The sequence below is a fragment of the Zingiber officinale genome, chromosome 4A (genome assembly GCF_018446385.1).
Source record: "Zingiber officinale cultivar Zhangliang chromosome 4A, Zo_v1.1, whole genome shotgun sequence".
Taxonomy (NCBI): Eukaryota; Viridiplantae; Streptophyta; class Magnoliopsida; order Zingiberales; family Zingiberaceae; genus Zingiber; species Zingiber officinale.
This window is the reverse complement of record NC_055992.1, coordinates 44,852,019-44,874,611: the sequence shown is the minus strand read 5'-3', so window position 1 is coordinate 44,874,611 and position 22,593 is coordinate 44,852,019.

Below are 22,593 nucleotides of genomic sequence, written 5' to 3'. Positions count from 1 at the left end.
GGTGCAGGTAGCTTTGGCGTCGGCTTCCACCTTCTTGATTAGGGATGGCTCCCAGTCCTCGCAGGGTGTAGGCTTGCCGTCTTTATCCGTTGGCAATTCCAAACCAGTCTTGATTATCATCCAGGTTTCGAATTGGATTTTCAGGTAGGTTACCATTTGTCCCTTCCAGTACCCGAAATCTTCTCCGGAGAAGAGGGGGGACGAACGGTGCTGAAACCCAATTGTTGGGCCATTGAGAGAATATGCAAAAAGAAATAAAAATATGTCCCAAGACTAAGTCTTGGATTAGAAGTGCGGGAGTAAAGAATTTAAAAATAACTAACTCGAGTGGTGTTACACCATCCTCGAGCGAAATCGATACGAATGAAAAAAAAACTAGAATATAGTAATAATACTAATTTCAGTTGACTCCGAAAAAATTTAAAACACCGCGAAAAAAATTACGTGATTGGTGGTTGCACCAAATCAACGCGACCTCACTCTGATACCAATTGTTGGATCGAGAAGCGCTAAAGGGGGGGTGAATAGCGCTCGCGGCTATTTCGTTCGATTCGGAAAACTATCGCAGTTTAAAACACGCAGTGGAATAAAGAAACAAACACAGAGACACAGGAGAATTTACTTGGTTCGGAGCCTAGATCGACTCCTACTCGAAGGCCCGCGATCCTTGATCGCTTTCCGTGGGCAACAACTATAAGCTCGATAAGAATTACAAACTAATTACAATGAAAGTATAATAACAACTTTATACCGACAACTAAGGAAGAAGAATTAGAGCTCCGGGTCGTCGGGAGGTTGTTGCAGCACTTCTGGATCGTGTCGTTAGCAGCTATATGCAAATGAATCGCTTGGAGTGAATTGTATTCAGCTGCTGGTCGAAACCCCCTTATAAAGGGTGTTTAAGGCGCCCCCATCAGGCTCCAAGGCGCCTTGAATCCCTAAGTATTATCCCGTAAATAATTCTGCGATGAAGCTTTGACCGCTGCCTCTTATCCAGCTTAAGGTGCTTTCATCAGTGTCTAAGGCACCTTAAACCACCTGTTCAAGGCGCCTTGAGCTTCCTTCAAGGCGCCTCCAACCCTTCTGGACAGCTGGCTTCGGCTCGCACCCGAGGCGCCTCCAAGCTCCATGGAGGCGCCTCGGACACTGTTCATCCGAGGTTAACTTATGCTCCTTTGGTCCTGCAAAAAGTGTTAGTCCCAAACACTTACCCTGGAAAATAAAGTTAGCACAAAACAACAGTAAATATGATAACATGATATAATGACAGTCTCCGGACTGTTCGGGTCTGACTTCGGATTTCCATCCGGAAACTCTAGGTCGACCCGACGCCTAATGTTCCCTCTACGGGAAACGCGTCCTCACCTACTCCACTCAGGAGATTTACCTGATGCCAGTGCGATCCTCCAGATCGACTGGACTTTTGCTCGGTGCTCGGTGCTCGGTGCTCGGTGCTCGATGCTCGATGCTTCCGGACTTTCTGCTGGACTTCCACTTCCCGGCTGGTCCAGTCTTTCACCTGGTTCGCGACACCAGGACTTTCCACCTAGGGTTACCCCCCCCTCCAGGATTTTTGCCTGAAGCACTCGACTCACCAAAACTTTCCGCATAGGGTTACCACCCCTATGACCTAAGGTTACCACCTCCTAGGATTTTCACCTGTCTAACCACAGTTAGGACTTTCCTAAAACACTTAATCAAGCATGTTAGATCACAACACACCTTAACTTTGAATCCTTTGCCATTATCAAAACTCAGGTTCGGTCGTCGGATGCTTCCCGCACCAACAATATGGAGATGAACTAGAAAAGAATTAAGGATATAAGATCATATGAGTTATTTTATGTACTTTTATTTTGAGTTTGAATCCAATATAGAAAAACTATTGGAAAAATATGGAGATGAACTAGAAAAGACTTAGGGATATAGGATCATATGAGTTATTTTGTGTACTTTTACTATTTACATTGTATGTTGAATAAATTGTCCATATTTTGATTAATTTTAGATATTATAAAATATTTTATATATTTTTATAATTATTTAAAATATTTAAAAAAATTGTTTAGCCACTAGGCGGTGGGTGGCTGCCCACCTACCACTTAGTACTTTTTAGAACATTGATAATATTCTATAAGTTTTGCCTACATTGGAAAAAATATTTTTTTATAAGATTTAGTATATGGAGTAATGATTTTAATTCTAAATTTATTATTTCTTTTTTCTAAATATTATTTTCTAGTGAAAATTCAATTACTTTTTCCATTTAAAATTTCAATTTATTTTTAATATTAATAACAAATCTATAATGTTTATCTTTTGAGATGGAATAAATTCTTCTCTTTTTTCTTTTTTCTTTTTTTCATGTATTTTTCATATCAAAATTAATTTGGTGTTTAAAAAAACTAACATACTACTTTGCATGGAATGAATGAACCCTTACTTTTATTTCTTATCTAGAAAAAGAAAAAAGAGCAAGGAAAAGAGATCATCATCAAAGAAAAAGGATGTTTTTCATCGACGAGGGAGGAGGACACAAGATCCCTAGGAGAAAAAATGCACAAAATCACGGGAAAAGGGAGAAAAAGGGTGTGAAACACCAATGAGAAAGGAAAAGGAAATAAGATTATCAGTGACAGTGACTGTGAGGTTGTACAATTTTTTAAAGATCAATGTAGAAAATAAAGAATTGATTATGTTTTTAAAAAATAAGATATATAATTAAAAATAATAATAAATAAATTTAAAATGATGTAAAATTAAAAATTGATGTTTTTTAAAATTAATGTAAAATTTAGAGTGAATATTTTTTAAAAAATATATATTTAAATAATATTAAAATATAGAAAATCCGGGTTCCTAATTTTATTGGACCCTAGTCATAGGCTATAATGACTTGAGCCGGCACTTAAAAAGGTAGATCCGCTATCTTAGCGGTCCCCCTAGTGTCGGCCCCACGAATATAGAGAGAGGTATATACATAGACTATAGGCGCATGATAGGATAGGTCGTCAGTTCCTAAGAATCGACCCCTGACCATTATGCCAAAGATGTCATGCGTCCACCGTCTGTGCTACGACCTGACACTTTAAAGCATATACCTTAAGCCGGGACTACAACAAGATTCCATTACCACAACTCTTCACATCAAAGTAATATTTGAGTTTTTATTTTTATTATTATTATTATTACATTATTGTGTAGTGTAAAATTTTTTTAAAAAAAATGGTTCACTTAAATAAATATGTTATGAGTTTAAGTAATTAATATGTTAACGAACCGGGTTTGATTTCCTAGCAACCCGACTCAGTTTGCCCTTTTAAATACATGTCTTATAGTTTTTCCCTCTCCCCTAACCCTTGAAGTCACCGGCCTCCTCACACCCCTCATCCGAACTCTAGTAATTTTGGAGGAGATAGAGGAAGAACCACGTCAGAATACTTAAAGGTCATATTTTTATTACGTCTCGCTGGTTATCTTCCGTAGGCAAAACACCAAGGCAAGGTTTGCTTACATTGTTTTTTTATTTAGTGCACCATATGGATCATAGTATGATATTTTGATATGTGTTGCATTTAATTTTAGAATTGATTATGAAGATTTGACAAAATTTTACCGATTTTGGTTGAAAAATATGGATACTAGAGGAGCTCAAAGTTGCTACTATCTTGTAGGGGTTACGGGTGAGGAAAGAAGAACTGGCAGTGGGGAATTGGGATTTTCTTTCTAGGTTATTCAGGTGAAGAAAGAAGGGGGTCGGAAAGGGGGGGCTACCAGGTGAGGTATAGTGACCAGAGAATGGTGGATGGGAGGGCACGGGGGCAAGATCCTTTTCTCGGCATTTCTATTTTTATTTACCTCTCATCTATTAGCACCTCAAACTCTATTATCATAATTACTAGTAAAATATTGATCTACACAAGTTGACTGTTTGTTTTAGCATATTATCATAATTGTTAGTAAGACGTTGATGCACGCAAGTTGACTATTTGTTTTAGCATGCAAGAAAATCATTTTATTTATTTAGAATGTCTTTCTATCCATGAAAAATAATAATATCTTATTTTTAATGATGTGATATGTATGTGACAATGTGAAGGGTAGAACAATGTGATATGTATGCTTCTCATGGATACATAATAGTACTTGCTTCCCATGTTTGCAATAATAGTAATGCAATTTTCTATATGTTATGTTACACATTGGAAAAATAATAGTTGCCTTATTAATAATAATAATAATTTTAAATGTTTTGAATATTCTCATTACGAGCCGATTCAGAAGATGATGTAGTAGTCAAAATTAAGATGATGTAGTGGTCAAAGACAAAATGGATGAGCATTCCATACCTAGTTCTGTTGATCGTCCAGCCTCAGAATTCTCGGATCTTTCACGTTCGACTTCATAGCAGAACGTCCAGATAAGGACAACCGGGTGTGAACTTGGTTGAATATAAAGATTTAGGATTTTACTTTGAAAATGAAAAGGTAGTGTGTTTGATCAGTTAATAATCGACCAGATTTAAGTAAAGCCAGGTCGGGAGGGTCGGTCGGGCCTAGCAACACTTAGTCTCACAAAAATACAAGATTGGCCGGATAGAGGCCGAATGAACATAAAGGTTTTCTGTAAACACTCGGCTGGACAAAGCCCGACCGAGTTTTAGTTACTTAATGTCATCTTGTCTCTAAAATAAAGCTCTAACATACATAATCTACCATATGATTACTTAAATGAAGCTTTGGCACACTATGGGCACTATATTAGAATAGATCCCTACAGTATTTAACATATGACAGGGCAAATTGATACAATGGTAAGCAATACAACCAGCCTTATGAATCAGCTGAGATACTATAATAGAATACAATAACAAGCAATACGGTCGGACTTGCTGACCGACCGAGATATATTCAGCAGACAAACAGCCGACAACATTTTAATCGCCTGGCATAGTTGTCAGGGAATATTCCTTTCGAAACTCATCCGGAGTCATTTGGTTTCTCATTGATGCTTTATTTATAATGGCATCTCTCTCCAACGATCTGGAGTTGCGCATCAATGCCAGAGCGCAAAAATTACATCATCAACAATAAGTCAACACTGGTGGCACGTTGCCACCACCAAATCTGGCAGAGTCAACGACAGCCCATCAAAGGGAGAGAGGAGTTCAAAAGGAAGGCCCTGCTTACTTTCTTCTTGCGCCTCTCTGACCAACTCGGCACCCCGAGCACTTTTACGCACGTTGTTTGAATAGTTGGGTCAAGGAACAGCACTCCAGGAATCTTCTAGAGAAGAACATGTGCGGGATAAGCGCAAGGGAAAGGTCGTAGCTAGCGATAGCTCCCCGGAGCAGATCGTTACCCATTCTCTCAACGAGTGTTGGACGATCCATTGCCAAATCTGAATATAGGAGAGTATTCGAGGACAACCGACCCAAAAGACCATCTCTTCAAGTTTGAGATTGTTGCCCTCCTTGAACAATTTATAGACGACGTTAAATGTCGAATGTTTCTCACCACATTCGATGGAGTAGCCCAACGATGGTTCAAATGGCTGCCAGATAACTCTATTCGTTGTTTCAAGGACTTCTGTAAAATATTTCTTCACCACTTCTCCAGTAATAGACGGTATCATAGAACCCCTTAGAGCCTTTTTTCACTTAAATAGGAGCCCAAAAAAACCATCCAAGCCTATATCAAGAGGTTCAATCAGGTGGCTATGGATGTTCTCACGGCTACCACAGAGATTTTAGTGAATGTCTTTTCTCAGGGACTCACTGATAATGATTTCATTCAAGATTTGGTTAGAAAACCTCTAGCCAACTTTGATCTGCTTATCGAGCGGGCAATGAAATTTATTAATGTTGAAAAATCTCAGGCTGTCCGAAAGAAGGAGGGTACCACACCCACTCATACTCCAGTCACCGAGCGTCCGACGTTACCTGCCCCGCCACCCAAAGGACCTCGGTCAAGTTCTCAGTATCGTCATCAAGAATCACGACCCCAAGCCGTACAACATGTGGAGGTCCCTCAGGAAGCTCCATGAAAGTGGTACACATATCATCGAACAACCACTCACAATATGGAGGATTGTTACACTCTACCGAATTAGTGAAATGACAACCCCAGATATCGTCGACAGTCACTAGCCCTAAACCGACAACCGTATGCATGATAAAATAGCCCACTCAAGATTGAGTACGGGCAACCGAGCCGCAACAGGGAACCTTGCAACTCCAGGCCGAGTAGACCCAAGCGCCCGCTCAAGTGCAGCAAGAACAACCTTCCACTCGGCGAGAAGAAAACCACAGTAATGTCGCTCGGGATAATATCAACATGATAGTTGTAGGGAAAACTGATGGTGACTCTAATCGGGTGAGGAAGTCACATGCGCAGCGTCTGGTCATTCATGAAGTCGAATGTAGTGTAGAGCAAGCAGCTAGGCCCGAAATCAACTTCGGGCCCAGAGATCTAGAGGGAATAGAAATATCCCATGATGATGTATTAATAATTAAGGTTGTTATAGCCAATTACAATATCTCTCATACTTTTAATGATATAGGCAGCTTCGTTAACATTATCTTCAAACAAGCATTTGACCAGCTACAAATCGACCCAAGTAAGCTTCAGCCTATGGTAACTCCTCTGTATTGGTTCACGAGTAATGAGGTCCAACCACTCATCCAAATAAAGTTAGCCATAACCCTAGGAGAGGAGCCCCTAATGAGAATGTGTCGATCGATTTTCATAGTGGTGGATTCATCTTCTGCCTACAATGTTATTTTGGGTCGACAGACCCTAAATGAATTTCAGGCGGTCATTTCAACCTTCTGCCAGAAGATAAAATTCCATGTAGACAACCAAGTGGGGGAGATCAAAGGTGATCAACTGGTAGCGTGCAAGTGCTATATGGAGATAGTGAAGATGGAGGCCAATGTTGTTCAAAAAATGTAAAAGATGGAGGTTAACGCTATCCAAGAAAAGTCATCCATCCTGGTGTATGAAGAAAAGGAAGAAATTCAGGCCGGTCGGCCAGAGGCCACCACTTAGATAGCGGTCGACCTGGCTCTTGAGCTTAAAGCTGAGCTAGTGGAGTATTTGACACGCAATAGTGATGTGTTTGCATGGGCACCCAAAGATGTAACGAACGTGACTTTAGTAGTCATGGAGCATGTGTTGGTGCGGTTAGCACTAACGATTTAACCTAGGTTTTAATGAATGACAAATCAGGTTAAGTTAGTTTGTTGTTGTCTGACACTTTGATCAAGTGTGTAGGAGAAGTCCAGAAAGGTCGACGGGCTGACCGGATGTCTGGCACGAAGCCCAGCTAGGTCGACGGGCTGACCAGATAGCTGGCACGTAGTCCAAGCGGGTCGACGAGCTGACCGGACGCTTAGGCACGAAGTCCAGCTAGGTCGACGAGCTGACCGGATAGCTGGCACGAAGTCCACACGGGTCGACGGGCTGATCGGACGTCTGGCAGGTAAGTGAGGTAAGTCACTGGAGGGGAGTGACTACGAGGACGCGTTCCCGGGAAGGGAACATTAGGCGTCGATCCGGCTTAGATCCATTTCGGATATCTAAGTCGAGATCGTGACTAGATTCCGGTCTCGGAAAGACGGAATCTAAGTCATACTCTTTGCTATTATTTTGTTGAACTTTAATTGTGCTAACAATCTGTTTTACAGGATATATATTTTCCTCGGACTAACTCTATTTTGCAGGAGAAGGAGTTCCTGGAGATAGGAGGTCCGGGCGCCCGGAAGGGATCCGGGCGCCCAGAGGTCCAGGCGCCCGGAAGGGATCCGGGCGCCCGGAGGTAAGTTTTATCCAAACTCGCGCGTCGCCACGTGGAGCTTGCTGGTTGGACCTGCCACGTCCCACCAGGGCGCCCGTAAGGGATCCAGGGCGCCCCGAGCCTCATATAAAAGGAGGGTCAGAGGGGAGCTTCAGAATAGCAACAGAAAGAAAGTCTTCTACTGCGTGCTCTACTGCTCTGCGCTTCAGCGACGCTAACAAAGATCCGACAATACGCTCCTTTCCTTTTCTTTAATTCTTATCGGTATTTGCTTTATTTTCATTAGCATTCCTGTACTTTAAATTGTAATCATTTTCGAACTGCTAGTGATTGCCCAACGAAAGTACTCACGAAGTACGGGCCTTCGAGTAGGAGTCGTCACAGGCTCTGAACGAAGTAAAAAACACCGTCTTCAGTTTGTCTAAGTTTTTTATTATTCCGCTACGCTTAACTCTTATTAACGCTAGTTTTTCGAATCGATATTCACCCCCCCTCTATCGACGTTTCACGATCCAACAAGTGGTATCAGAGCAGGTACCGCTCTGATTTGGTGCAACCACCAATCAAGTAAAGGGGGGTCGTTTTAAAGAAAAAAAAAATTAGATATTGTTTGTCTTTTAAATAAAACGTCATCTTTTCATTTTTTCCCTCCAAAACGGTTTTTGAAAAATACATCGCCATCATTTCACCATTATTTAGTATTTAAAAAATATTACATTTTCAAAATTTTGAAATAATATTTTTTAAATATTTTATTAATATTTTAATAATATTTTATTATTTTTTCCTAAAATAGTGAAATATTATTTTTTTCAGCACTGCTAATCCAAGACCAAGTCTTGGGATTTTTTTTGTTTCTCTGTGTGCAAGAATAATGACTCTTCAAGAAGGACGGAACCCCTGCGAACCACCACCATACGATCATGAAGACTTCAACTACTAGAAGCGATTAATGGAATGCTTCTTAGGAAGCGTAGACATCGATTATATGATAATTTTGAGGAAACCTTCTCAAAACTCGGAACTGAACAAAAAGATAAGTAACATTATTTGTAATGTTTTACCTAACAATATTTTATGCAGATTAGAAAAGTACAAGAATGCATATGAGCTGTGGACCCAGTTGATCAAGCTTCACGAGACGCCGATGGAGCTAGAAGATCAAGTTAAAGTCATATATGGACTCGACTCAAATCCAACGGAGAAGCCTACTGAATTAGGGGTTGCGCTCAAGGTTAGTAATATTTATCAAAATACCCCTGCTAATAGTAGTTTAAATAATTAGCATGATGATAAGTATGAAATTAGTCCAAGTATGGTGCATGATAATCTAGATTTAAATGATTTAAATTCAAAATCATAAAATAATCTAGACTCTGATCAAGTCAATCAAGACTCTGATCAATTTGGCATCAACCTTGACTTGGTCAAACAGAACAATGACCAAATCAATTCAAATAATTTAATTAATTCAAAAAATTTAAAATTAGGTGAGAATTTAGACATAAATAAGTCAAACATTAAAATAAATTTGAATTTAAATGCTAAAAATGAGAAAATGGATAAAATCAATAAATACCCTGATAAAATATTTAATAATCAAGATAAAATCAGTCTAGAAAATGCTATCCAAAACCAAGATAATTCAATTAATAAAAAATTAAACTTTAAAGATAAAACTAATCTAATTAACCATATCAATTTAAAAGGCAAAGGAAATATAAGGATAAAATCAAACACTTTGATAAAATCAAAACGGAATTTAACAAACTTAAAATTAAATGTTAAAGATAACAAATTAAACAAAAATAATCTAGAAATTTTAAAATTAACAATTAATAAAAAGCTATTAAAGAAAGATAATTCAATTAACCTAATAAAATTGAAATTGAAAGAAAATTAAAATATTAAATACACTCTCTTAAAGAAAGATAATTTGACCAATTTAATTAATTCAAAATTAAAAACTTAAATTTAAATTACAAATTAAACATTAAAACTTAACTAAAACCAACTCTAATTATACAAAAAACTTAAATTAATGACCAATAATTCAGGAGGAGGCTCCAGAATAGCTGGCACCTCCAAAACTAATCTACCCGAAAAGGGTAACCCCAACCAACCTACCTGACAGGGTAATTAGGACTAGTTAAAGAGGGTTCAAGTTTAACTTGAATCATGGTACTGGTGAAGTTTTTTTATGATAGTACGTTGGGGAAGCTTAGGCATCGCATGTCTAGAAAGATATGGCTTCAATCTGGTGCGTTTGGCCAAGTGGAACCGACCGAAGCTACCTTTAAATGGATCCTAACTAGTTAGACCAAGGTTTAGTACTAAGCTCCGTGGATAGGACTATTCGGAAAACCTCGAAAGGTTGGTTACTTCTAATGACGTCCAAGTGACTCACCAAGGTTAGAAGTTTATCCGAAAAATGCCTATTTGTTAAGACCAAAGTTAAACATGAATCTAACACAAGTTAAACCAAACTCTGTAATTAAATCTAATTCATCTCACAAAATTATAGGATTCCCTGAATGATAATCTAGATCGGGTGAGATGAATAAGGATTAAATTAATTTTCAAACTAAATTAAAATTAATTAAAATTAAATATTGAATTTCAAATTAAAATTAAATTTTGAAATTCAAATTAAAATTTAATTTTGAATTTCAAATTAAAATTAAATTTTGAATTTCAAATTAAATTAAAATTAAATTTTGAATTTCAAATTAAAATTAAATTTCGAATTTCAAATTAAATTAAAATTAATTAAAATTAAATTTTGAATTTCAAATTAAAATTAAATTTCAAATTTCAAATTAAATTAAAATTAAATTTTGAATTTCAAATTAAAATTAAATTTTGAATTTCAAATTAAAATTAAATTTCGAATTTCAAATTAAATTAAAATTAATTAAAAATAAATTTCGAATTTCAAATTAAATTAAATTAAATTAAATTAAAATTAAATTTTTTTAAAATCTATTTTAAAAATTAAACATATTTTTTTACCTTAAAAATTTATTTTCAAACTTAATTTTTTTTTTAGTTAAAAATTTATTTTAAAACTTAATTTTTTTTTAACTTAAAAATTTATTTTAACCAAAAAATTATTTTAACTTAAAAATTTATTATTTTAACTTAAAAATTATATTAAATGAAAATTTTATTTTAACCTAAAAACTATTTTAACTTAAAAATTTATTATTTTAACTTAAATATTAATTTTAACCTAAAAATTATTTTAAATTAAAATTTTATTTTAACCTAAAAATTATTTAACTTAAAAATTTAACTTTAAAAATCTTATATTTAACTTAAAAATTTAACTTTAAAATCTTTATTCTAAACTTAAAAATTATTTTAAAATTATCTTCAAAATTCTTTAAAATCTATTTTAAAAAGTATTTTAAAATTTATTTTAAAACATTTAAAAAAAATTTTAAAAACTCTTTTAAAAATCATTCTAAAAATTTTAAAAATTCTTTTAAAACCTTTTAAAAATCATTTTACAAACTCTTTTAAAAAGTATTTTTAAAATTATTTTAAAACATTTTAAAAACTATTTTAAGAATCATTTTAAAAATTTTAAAAATTCTTTTAAAACCTTTTAAAAATCATTTTAAAAACTCTTTTAAAAAGTATTTTAAAAATTATTTTAAAACATTTTAAAAATTATTTTAAATACTCTTTTAAAAATCATTTTAGAAACTCTTTTAAAAAGTATTTTAAAAATTAATTTAAAAATTGTTTTAAAAACTCTTTTAAAAATCATTTTAAAAATTTAAAAAATTCCTCTAAAAATTATTTTAAAAAGTATTTTATAAATTATTTTAAAACATTTTAAAAATTATTTTAAGAATTTTAAAATTTCTTTTAAAAATTATTTTAAAAACTCTTTTAAAAATTATCTTAAACCATTTTAAAAATTACTTTTAAACTCTTTCAAAAATCAGTAAAAATAAAAAATAAAAAAATAAAAAAAATCTTAGTATTTTAAAAATTATTTTAAAACATTTTAAAAATTATTTTAAAAACTCTTTTAAAAATCATTTTAAAAATTTTAAAATATTCTTTTAAAACCTTTTAAAAATCATTTTAGAAACTCTTTTAAAAAGTATTTTAAAAATTATTTTAAAAACTATTTTAAAAATCATTTTAAAAATTTTAAAAATTCTTTTAAAACCTTTTAAAAATCATTTTAAAAATTATTTTAAAACATTTTAAAAATTTTAAAATTTCTTTTAAAAATTATTTTAAAAACTCTTTTAAAAATTATTTTAAACCATTTTAAAAATTATTTAAAAATTACTTTTAAACTCTTTCAAAAATCAGTAAAAATAAAAAATAAAAATTAAAAAAATCTTTTAAAAATTAAATCATTAATAAATCACTTTGAAAAATTCTTCTTAAGATTATTGTTCACTTTGATAAAATGTTGTTAACTTACAAAAAATTATTCGTATTGATTATTTAAACTTTAAAAATTATTATTTAGATTTTAAATTTTTTTTCTTAATCATTATTTTAAATTAAAACTCATTAAAACTTAATTTAAACATTACTTTTCAACTTAATTTAACCTAACTCAAAATTAAAACTTAAATTAAAACTTAATTACAATTAAAATATAAAAATTTAACTTAAACTTAAAACTTAAACCTAAATTAATCACTGATATTAATTTAAATCTAAAATCAAAACTGAATTGAACTATGTTAATTGCCATTAAATAATTATAAAAATCATTTTAAAATCCTGTTAGAAATCCCTTAAAAATAATAATAATAATAATTCTTTTAAATTCATTTAAAACTTAGACACCTAACTTAAAAACTTAAATTCCGTTAACTTTAACTTTAAACTTAATTATGTAATTAATAAGTAGAACTTAACTATTTAAGTTTAACTTTATTTGAGAACTAAGCTTTATTTGATTAGAACCTAGGTTTAACCTTAGTAAAAATATTAAAATTACTCTAAGTCATTTTTTTTAATCAACCTTTAAAATATTAATTATTTTTATTAAAACATAATTAAAGTTTGACTTAAATTGAACCTTACTTAACCTTGTTTAATAACGAGTTTAACTTCAAATTACTACCAACTTTAAACTAAGTTAATCCAACTTAAAAGGAAGTAAATGAAAAGTTAGATTATAACTAACACCTTCATCAATTAATACAAAATTTAGATTATATTAAATTATTGAATCAAGCAAAATTTAATCAATAAATTATTAATATTGATTAATTATTGAATTAATAACAACTTATCTTACTTAACATTACACTAAAGGTTAACTTATTTCAATTGAATCTAATGGTAATTACGTTTAGTCAAATATAAATGAACAATTTTATAAAGATAATTATACAATCTCCTAAAACACTTAGGTACGAAAATATGTTATGGTTGTAAAATTTTATATTAAGGGGGAGTAATAAATAAGGAGGATTAATAAATTAAAGGAGTATCAAATTCAGGGGGAGGTTTATTTTTTAATTATCTCCTTAAGTGTTATTTTTTAATCTTCTCTTTAAAATCTCTCTAGAAAATTCTACCTCAATTTTTTTTCTACTTTGAATATATTTAGCAAATATTTTCAAAATTTTATGTCAGGTTCAGGGGGAGAAATAGAAATAATTCAGTTTTTCAAATCGAATTTTAAACTTGATTTTGAAAATCAAAGTTTAAAAATCAATTTGAAAAATCAACCTGTTTAAAATTGTGAATATGATTTTAAATCAACTCACAATTGTTTGTTTTAAATCATAAACTTTTTATCCTTTTTACTTAGTCCTTGAAAACTGAACTTTTCAAGTATTTTAAACCATGGTTTTGAAACTAGTACTTTTGAACTTTGAAAATTTGATTTTGGAAAAAGAATTCTACAAAATTATTTTTGAAAACTAAAAGTAAAGTTCAAAATCATTTTTCTTAATGTTTAACTTCACTTTGAAAATTGTCCTGAATCTAGTTCTGAAAAATTAGACTTTACTTAATTTTGACAATTTGATTTGAACGTTAAATTTTACAAAAATTAGTTTTAAAAATTGCTTTGTTATTGAAAATTGTGGAAATTAGATTTTTCAAACTTAAGTTTACAAACTAAGCTTCTCAAAATCATTTTCCTTAATTTTGAAAATTGAATCTTTTACAAACTTAGTGTTGAAAAATTAATTTCAATCAGTTTTGAAAACTGGATTTTTCAAACTTAGTTTTGGAATTTTGATTTTGAAAACTTATGTTTGAAAATCGTTTCAAAGTTGAAACGTGTTTTGAAAATTTAAAACTTGATCTTGAAATTTAGAACTTATACACTTATGTTTGAAAGTTGTTTTTCTAAAAGCTAAAAGCTAATGCTTCAAACAAGTTTTCAAAAAGTTTAAACTCCCCCAGATTAACTTGACATTATTTCTTACTTTGTCTGAGGTATGTATTTATGCTTACTTAATTCATGCTTACTTTTGATGAATGCCAAAGGGGGAGGGTTAGGTGGTTAAGTTAGCTAAACCAATTTGAAAATACATACTAACTTTAAAACCACATAAATGCTTGTTGTTACTTGCATATGTTTTCACTAACTTAACCAGGTTGTCATTCCATCAAAAAGGGGGAGATTGTTGGTGCGGTTAGCACTAACGATTTAACCTAGGTTTTGATGAATGACAAATCAGGTTAAGTTAGTTTGTTGTTGTCTGACACTTTGATCAAGTGTGTAGGAGAAGTCCAGACAGGTCGACGGGCTGACCGGATGTCTGGCACGAAGCCCAGCTAGGTCGACGGGCTGACCGGATAGCTGGCACGAAGTCCAAGCGGGTCGACGGGCTGACCGGACGCTTAGGCACGAAGTCCAGCTAGGTCGACGAGCTGACCGGATAGCTGGCACGAAGTCCAGACGGGTCGACGGGCTGACCGGACGTATGGCAGGTAAGTGAGGTAAGTCACTGGAGGGGAGTGACTGCGAGGACGCGTTCCCGGGAAGGGAACATTAGGCGTTGATCCGGCTTAGATCCATTTCGGATATCTAAGTCGAGATCGTGACTAGATTCTGGTCTCGGAAAGACGGAATCTAAGTCATACTCTTTACTATTATTTTGTTGAACTTTAATTGTGCTAACAATCTGTTCTACAGGATATATATTTGCCTCGGACTAACTCTATTTTGCAGGAGAAGGAGTTCCTGGAGATAGAAGGTCCGAGCGCCCGGAGGTAAGTTTTATCCAAACTCGCGCGTCACCATGTGGAGCTTGCTGGTTGGACCTGCCACGTCCCACCAGGGCGCCCGTAAGGGATCCAGGGCGCCCCGAGCCTCATATAAAAGGAGGGTCATAGGGGAGCTTCAGAATAACAACAGAAAGAAAGTCTTCTACTGCTTGCTCTACTGCTCTGCGCTCCAGCGACGCTAATAAAGATCCGACAATACGCTCCTTTCCTTTTCTTTAATTCTTGTCGGTATTTGCTTTATTTTCATTAGCATTCCTGTACTTTAAATTGTAATCATTTTCGAACTGCTAGTGATTTCCCAACGAAAGTACTCACGGAGTACGGGCCTTCGAGTAGGAGTCGTCACAGGCTCCGAACGAAGTAAAAAACACCGTGTTCAGTTTGTCTAAGTTTTTTATTATTCCGCTACGCTTAACTCTTATTAACGCTGGTTTTTCGAATCGATATTCACCCCCCCCCCCTCTATCGACGTTTCACGATCCAACAGCATGTACTCCATGTCCATCCTGATGCATATCTGGTCAAACAAAGAAAGTGAGATTTTGGGGCTGACCAAAATAAAATCATTAAAGAAGAGGTGGACAAGTTACTGAAGACGGGCTACATCAGGGAAGTGTAGTTCTCGAATTGGCTGGCTAATGTTGTCCTGGTTTCCAAGCCTGGAAACAAGTGGCGGGTCTGTATTGACTTAAGAGATCTTAACAAAGCTTGCCCGAAGAATTATTATCCCCTACCCCGTATCGATCAAGTTGCTGATTCTACTTCTAGCTACGAATTCATTTATATGTTGGACATCTATCAAGGATATCACCAAGTTCCGCTCGCCAAGGAGGACCAAGAAAAGGTCAACTTCATAACTGCTGAAGATACTTATTGTTATAATGTTATGTAACGCCCGAAAATTCTCAAAGTAATTTTAGAAATATTCTATGATTTTTCTAGAATTTTAAAATATTTTTATGGAATTTTTAGAATAGCCGAAGTAGCAAAAATAAATGAAAACATAAAACAGCTTAAGCAGGAATCCAACCCGAGACCTAGCGAACTCTACGACTTATAGATGACTCTAGTAACCAAGGGGCCCCAGCAGGGGTGTGCTGAAAGAAGAGCAGAACAATTCTATTTAAGATTTAGTTGGGGCGTTTTTACCACTTAATATAAATAGGGAAATTAAGTGGAGAGTTATTATTTTGGATCGGAAACTCTTTTTCCCTCATCCTCACACGCCGCCCTCTCTCCTCTCCCGCACCCTCACGGCACGCCAAGCCCAAGAGACCTAGGGTTCCATCCCTAGGGTCGTAGGAGCACCTTCCGGCGACAACTCCGGCACGAGGACGCTCCCCTCCGCGAGAAGGAAGTGTAGACGCAAGAGGATCGCCGAAACGATCATCGTCTCCGGAAATCTAACGATCGGATTGTAAGAATATCTAGCGCAGGAGGTAAGTAACCCCTCACCTGCAGTATAAGTAGCTAATTGTATGTTTCTATGCCCTTAGTTCGCATTTATGTTCTCAGTTTAGACATATGCAGAATTAGAGCACACCAAGTGCTCGATAAAATGCCTAGAATAGTTAAATGCTACAGTAAGCATTTTAATAGCTCAGTTAAATGCCCCAGATGCATTTTAATTAGCAAATATAGCCTTGCTTCAGTGATATAGGACTACGGTCCAATGGGTGGGCTCCCATAGTCGTCTCTAGGTTCAGATAACCTAACTCTAGGTTCAGATAACCTAGTAAAAGCAAGATATGATAAATCAGTTTATAAACAGTATTTTACTTTATCAGTGGCACTGTACGGAACTTCAGTTGTTCTTGGGTTGAGCTCTCATAGTCGTCCCTAGGTTTAGATAACCTAGTACCCTACTAGATTCGGGACTTGCTACCTCGGGCCTAGTTAGGGATGCGCGCATAGCAAGTACAGTTGTCGGGCCCATCAGCAGCATGTTTAGTATTTTTATGTATTTATGAAAATAGTTTTCAAACTTCACAACCAGATACCTGAATACAGCTTAGCTTCAGTTTAGTTTTCCTTATAACACATAGCCTAGTTTATGTATCGATTTAGTTAGCTTGTTGATACAATGATTAGCCTTTTGTTCAGTAATTGTTTAGCATGATTTAATTGTCCATATGCCATGTTTTAGCATTTTCAGCATGTATTTTAAATATCATCTTTTGAAAGCAGGATCTTATCGAATGCATGTTTTGTGAGGTAGATGGTTTCTTACTAAGCTCCCTGGCTTATAGTTTCATTTTCCTTATACTGCAGATAAAGGCAAAGGAAAGATGGATTAGCGGAGGCTGGAGGACAATGCGATAAAGATGTGTGTGGGAAGGAACTTGGAATAAAGATTTTTGGGAACTAGCAAACCTTCAAACTTAGCATTTCCTTATGTTGTTACTTTTCTGCAGTTAGGATGTTAAGTGTCTTGAATCCTGAAAGTTATGCTTAGATTGCTTATTGTTTGGATGTTAGATAGCTAACCATGAGTAATGACATGCCTAGTGGTAGTGTTGTGTTTGTAGTTGGATTTCTGAAGTTTTTGTACGAGGTCGGGTCTGATTTCTGCAGAAATCAGAAACCCAATCGATCAGCTGATCGATTGAGCAGTCCTCAATCGATCAGCCGATCGATTGGAAGAAGCCCCCGCGTGCAGAACGTCATTGAGTCGATCAGCTGATCGATTGAGGAGCCCTCGATCGATCAGCCGATCAATCGAAACGCGATCTGCCGCATACAGAGAGCTGATGAGTCGATCAGCTGATCGATCGGCTATGGACCGATCAGCCGATCGATCGGGAAATTGCTCCCGCGAACAGAGAGCTTCTGAATCGATCTCTGGATCGATTGGCCGGGCTGGATCGATCAGCCGATCGATCCAGACGGGACCTCCGTGCACAGTAGCACGCTGAATCGATCATTGGATCGATCAAATGACTCCAATCGATCAGCTGATCGATTGGAATGTTTGATTTCAGCTAGAAGCGTCTGTTTTCAGGTTTTTGATCAGATAGCAAGTTCGCTTCACCTCTTAGTAGGTGTACAACCTTAGAATTGTATCCTGAATATAAATTTCAGATTTTATAGCAAATAGCATAGAGTTTTAAATTAGTTCAGTTTTCTGCACCTTATAGTGAAGTTTAGCACAGCAATTGTAACCCCCGGCCTTACAACATAGTCAGTAGAAGGCGGGGCGTTACAGAGTGGTATCAGAGCAAGTTCCATACTTCCTCACACACACATCAGCATTGAACCTGCAGCTTCCAAGTAAGAATACCTCTCACTTTAGTTATGTTTCTTGCTTGCATGTTCATAGATAACTAAAGCATGTTTATATATGATGGCATTTAACATGATAATAATAGTTATGCAAACATGATAGTATTAGTTATGTATGTCCTCTATTTCCTTAGAAAATGATACGAGGATGTCCAGCTAGAAAGACACCAGCTACTAAGCCCCAGCAAGAGGCAGGCAGCTCAGTGCCTCCCCCAGACCTTGCAGCAATAGTGGCTCAGTTACAAAAGCAACTAACTGAACAGCAACAGGAGATAGTCACCCTAAGAGCTAATCAGCAGAACACTCCCACTGTCACTCCAGAACCTAACCTAGCAACCCCAGTAGTGATAGAGGTTCCACCAGTCCAACCTGCAACACTAGTAGCCCTAGCAGCAGGGGCAAGGAGAGAAGCTTACCTGATCCAGTGGCAGAAAATCAAGCCAGAGAATTTCTCAGGCACCAGTGAACCATGGGATGCCCAAGCCTGGCTTAAAACACTGGAGAGTACGTTGGAGCTTCTGGACTGGCCGGAGTATGAAAAGGTGAAATGCACCTCATTCTGCCTGACAGGAGACGCGCGCATGTGGTGGGAGAGGATTAAAGTGAAGCGCCCAGTGAACCAGATGACATGGGCCGACTTCGAAAGAGAATTCTTTGAGGAGTTCTTTCACATGCGGGTCACAAACCGCCACTACGACGAGTTCACTGAATTTCATCAGGGCAACCTTTCAGTTGAGGAGGCCGTGAAGAAATTCAACAGACTGGCTCGTTTATGCCCCGAACTAGTCAGCACTGAAAGAGAACGAGTCCGGCTGATGCTCAAAATGATAAGGTCGGAAATAGCAATGAATGTGGCCAGCGGCGTTCATAGGCCGCAAACTACTGAAGAACTGGTAAGTAGTGCTCTGACCACCGAGCATTACCAGAACAGTATCAAACAGCAAAAGCAAGTCATTTCATAGTCTAAGGGCCAAGGAGGCTCAGGTACTCAGAAACACCAGGGTCACAGCTCTAACTGGAGAGGGAACTCCAGCCACAAACGTAAATCAGGGAGTTACCCAAATGGAGGACCAGCTAGTAAATAGCCTAGCTATCCCAAGTGCTCGACTTGTGGAAAATTCCACCTTGGAGTTTGTCGCAAGGGCACACGAGGATGCTTCGAATGTGGCCAGGAAGGGCATATGGCTACGCAATGCCCGAACAAGACCAGTCTCCCTCCACCACAGCCGATCCAGTACGGAGGTAACCCAGCATAGTTACATCAGATGCAAGCTGCTATAGATGGACCACACATCAGTCAGGGCAGACTAGAAGCCCCCGCAGCCACAATAAACACGAGGATCTACTCACTCATCAGAGAGGACGTAGCGAATACCTCGACAGTTGTTACAGGTCAGATTAGTATTTTACAGCAAAGTGCAACTGTCTTATTCGATACTGGGGCAACCCATTCTTATATATCCAGGGAATTTGTCGAAAAGTTAGCAATGCCTCCAGATGTACTCAATGGTCAATTTTTGACAACACTACCGTCAGGAGAGATCATGGCATCCACGCACTGGCTCCGAGCAGTACCAGTCATTATAACAGACATAGAGCTTTTTGGTGATCTGATAGAGCTAGATATGACTGACTACGATGTCATCTTGGGAATGGACTTTCTGATCAAGTACGGTGCCTCCATAGAATGCTGTAAACAGAGAGTTATATTCCAACCTGAAGCAGGAGTATAGTTTGGGTACATCGGAGAACCAAAGAGAAAGGCTAAGAAGTTTCTCTCAGCTTTGAAAACACAGAAACTATTGGATTCAGGATGTACGGGGTTCTTAGCGCATGTAGTCAATACCAGTCAGGACAAGGACCAAAAGCTAGAAGAGGTCCGAGTTGTATGTGACTACCCAGTAGTTTTCCCTGAAGAGTTACCAGGCCTAGCACCAGACAGGGAGATTGAATTTGAGATAGAACTTATCCCCGGTACAAATCCCATCTCCAAAGCACCCTACCGCATGGCTCCAGCAGAACTGAAGGAACTTCAGGAGCAACTACAGGAGCTGCTTGACAAGGGCTTCATACGCTCTAGTCACTCACCATGGGGAGCGCCTGTATTGTTCGTGAAGAAGAAGGACGGGAGCATGCGCCTGTGTATAGACTACCGAGCATTAAACCAGGTCACGATTAAGAACAGGTATCCTCTTCCCAGGATAGATGACCTGTTCGACCAGCTAAAGGGAGCAGCAGTGTTCTCTAAAATAGACCTCAGATCGGGATATCACCAAGTGAGAGTTAAAGAGGGTGATATACCCAAGACGACTTTCAGGACCAGATACGGACATTATGAGTTCGTAGTCATGCCCTTTGGTGTGACGAATGCTCCAGCTACCTTCATGGACCACATGAACAGAGTATTCAGAGAATACTTAGATAAGTTTGTCATCGTGTTCATCGACGACATTCTTATTTATTCCAAAACTCATGAAGAACATGTAGAACACCTGAAGATAGTACTGCAGACCGTTCAGCAGAACCAGCTATACGCCAAGTTCACGAAATGTGAATTCTGGCTCGATCAGGTATTCTTTCTGGGTCACATCATCTCCAAGGATGGTGTCATGGTAGACCCCAGTAAGATATATGCTGTGAGCAACTGGAAAAGACCTAAGAACGCCATCGAAATCATAAGCTTTTTGGGACTAGCAGGTTACTATAGAAAGTTTGTAGAGGATTTCTCCAGGATAGCCTCCCCACTGATAGCTCTCACCAGGAAAACAGAAAATTTTAGTGGACAGAGGATTGTGAGAACAGTTTCATGGAGCTCAAAAGAAGATTGACCAGTGCTCCCATTCTGACTTTGCCAGAAAACACAGACAGCTTTGATATTTACAGTGACGCCTCTAAATTGGGATTAGGAGCAGTACTAACGCAAGAAGGTAAGGTGATTGCCTATGCCTCCAGACAACTCAAGGACTATGAGAGGAACTACCCTACTCATGACCTTAAGCTTGCAGCAGTTGTCTTCGCCCTCAAAATTTGGAGACATTACTTATATGGAGCTCGGTGCAGAGTGTATACAGATCATTAGAGTCTGAAGTACTTCTTCACTCAGAAGGATCTGAATATGCGACAACGTAGATGGCTCGAGCTGGTCAAGGACTATGACATAGACATCCTCTACCACCCAGGAAAAGCCAATAAGGTGGCAGACGCACTTAGCAGAAAGTCCAGTGCCACCTTACTATCCCTATCAACCATGTCACCACCCATACAAAAGGAAATTACTGAGTTTGGTCTCGAACTTATAGTAGGACAGCTCTCTACTATGACATTAGCATCTACCCTGCTTGGTGACATTCAGACAGCTCAGGGTCAGGACCCTGAAATTCAGAAAATCAATCAAGGGTTAGCAGAATCAGAAAGTGGAGAGTTCAGAGTATCCGATAGTGGGGTATTGTATGTTGGTGACAGACTATGTGTTCCGGATCAGGAGGAACTAAGAAGGAAGATCCTAGACGAGGCTCATAGGACTCCTTATGCGATGCATCCTGGTTCCACCAAAATGTACCAAGACCTAAAGAGACGTTTTTGGTGACCTGGAATGAAAAGGAACATTGCTAGATATGTCAGTACCTGTCTGACCTGTCAGAGGGTCAAGGCAGAACACCAGAGACCAGGAGGAGTTTTGCAGCCTATTCAGATCCCAGAATGGAAGTGGGAGGATATTTCCATGGATTTCATAGTGGGACTACCCAGAACCACGAATGGTTTTGATGTTATCTGGGTAATAGTCGACAGATTGACTAAGTCAGCCCACTTCTTAGCTATCAGGATATCCTACTCCATGGAGCAGCTAACTCAGTTGTATCTCAAGGAGATCGTCAGACTGCATAGAGTCCCACGGACCATCATTTTAGACAAAGACAGTAGATTCACATCACACTTCTGGGAGTGTGTGCAGTCAGCATTGGGTACCAAGTTAAAGTTTAGCACAGCCTTCCATCCTCAGACAGATGGTCAGACGGAGCGAGTAAATCAGGTACTCGAGGATATGCTCCAAGCGTGTGCCCTAGACTTCAAGGGAAGTTGGTGCAAATATCTGAGTTTAGCAGAATTTGCATACAACAATAGCTATCAGGCCACTATCGGCATGGCACCCTACGAGGCTCTCTACGAGCGGAGGTGTAGATCTCCAATCTGCTGGTATAAAAGTGGTGAACAGAAAGAGCTAGAACTTCAGACAGATCTAGTAGCAGATACTACAGCAGCTATACAGCAGATTCGCCAGAGGAT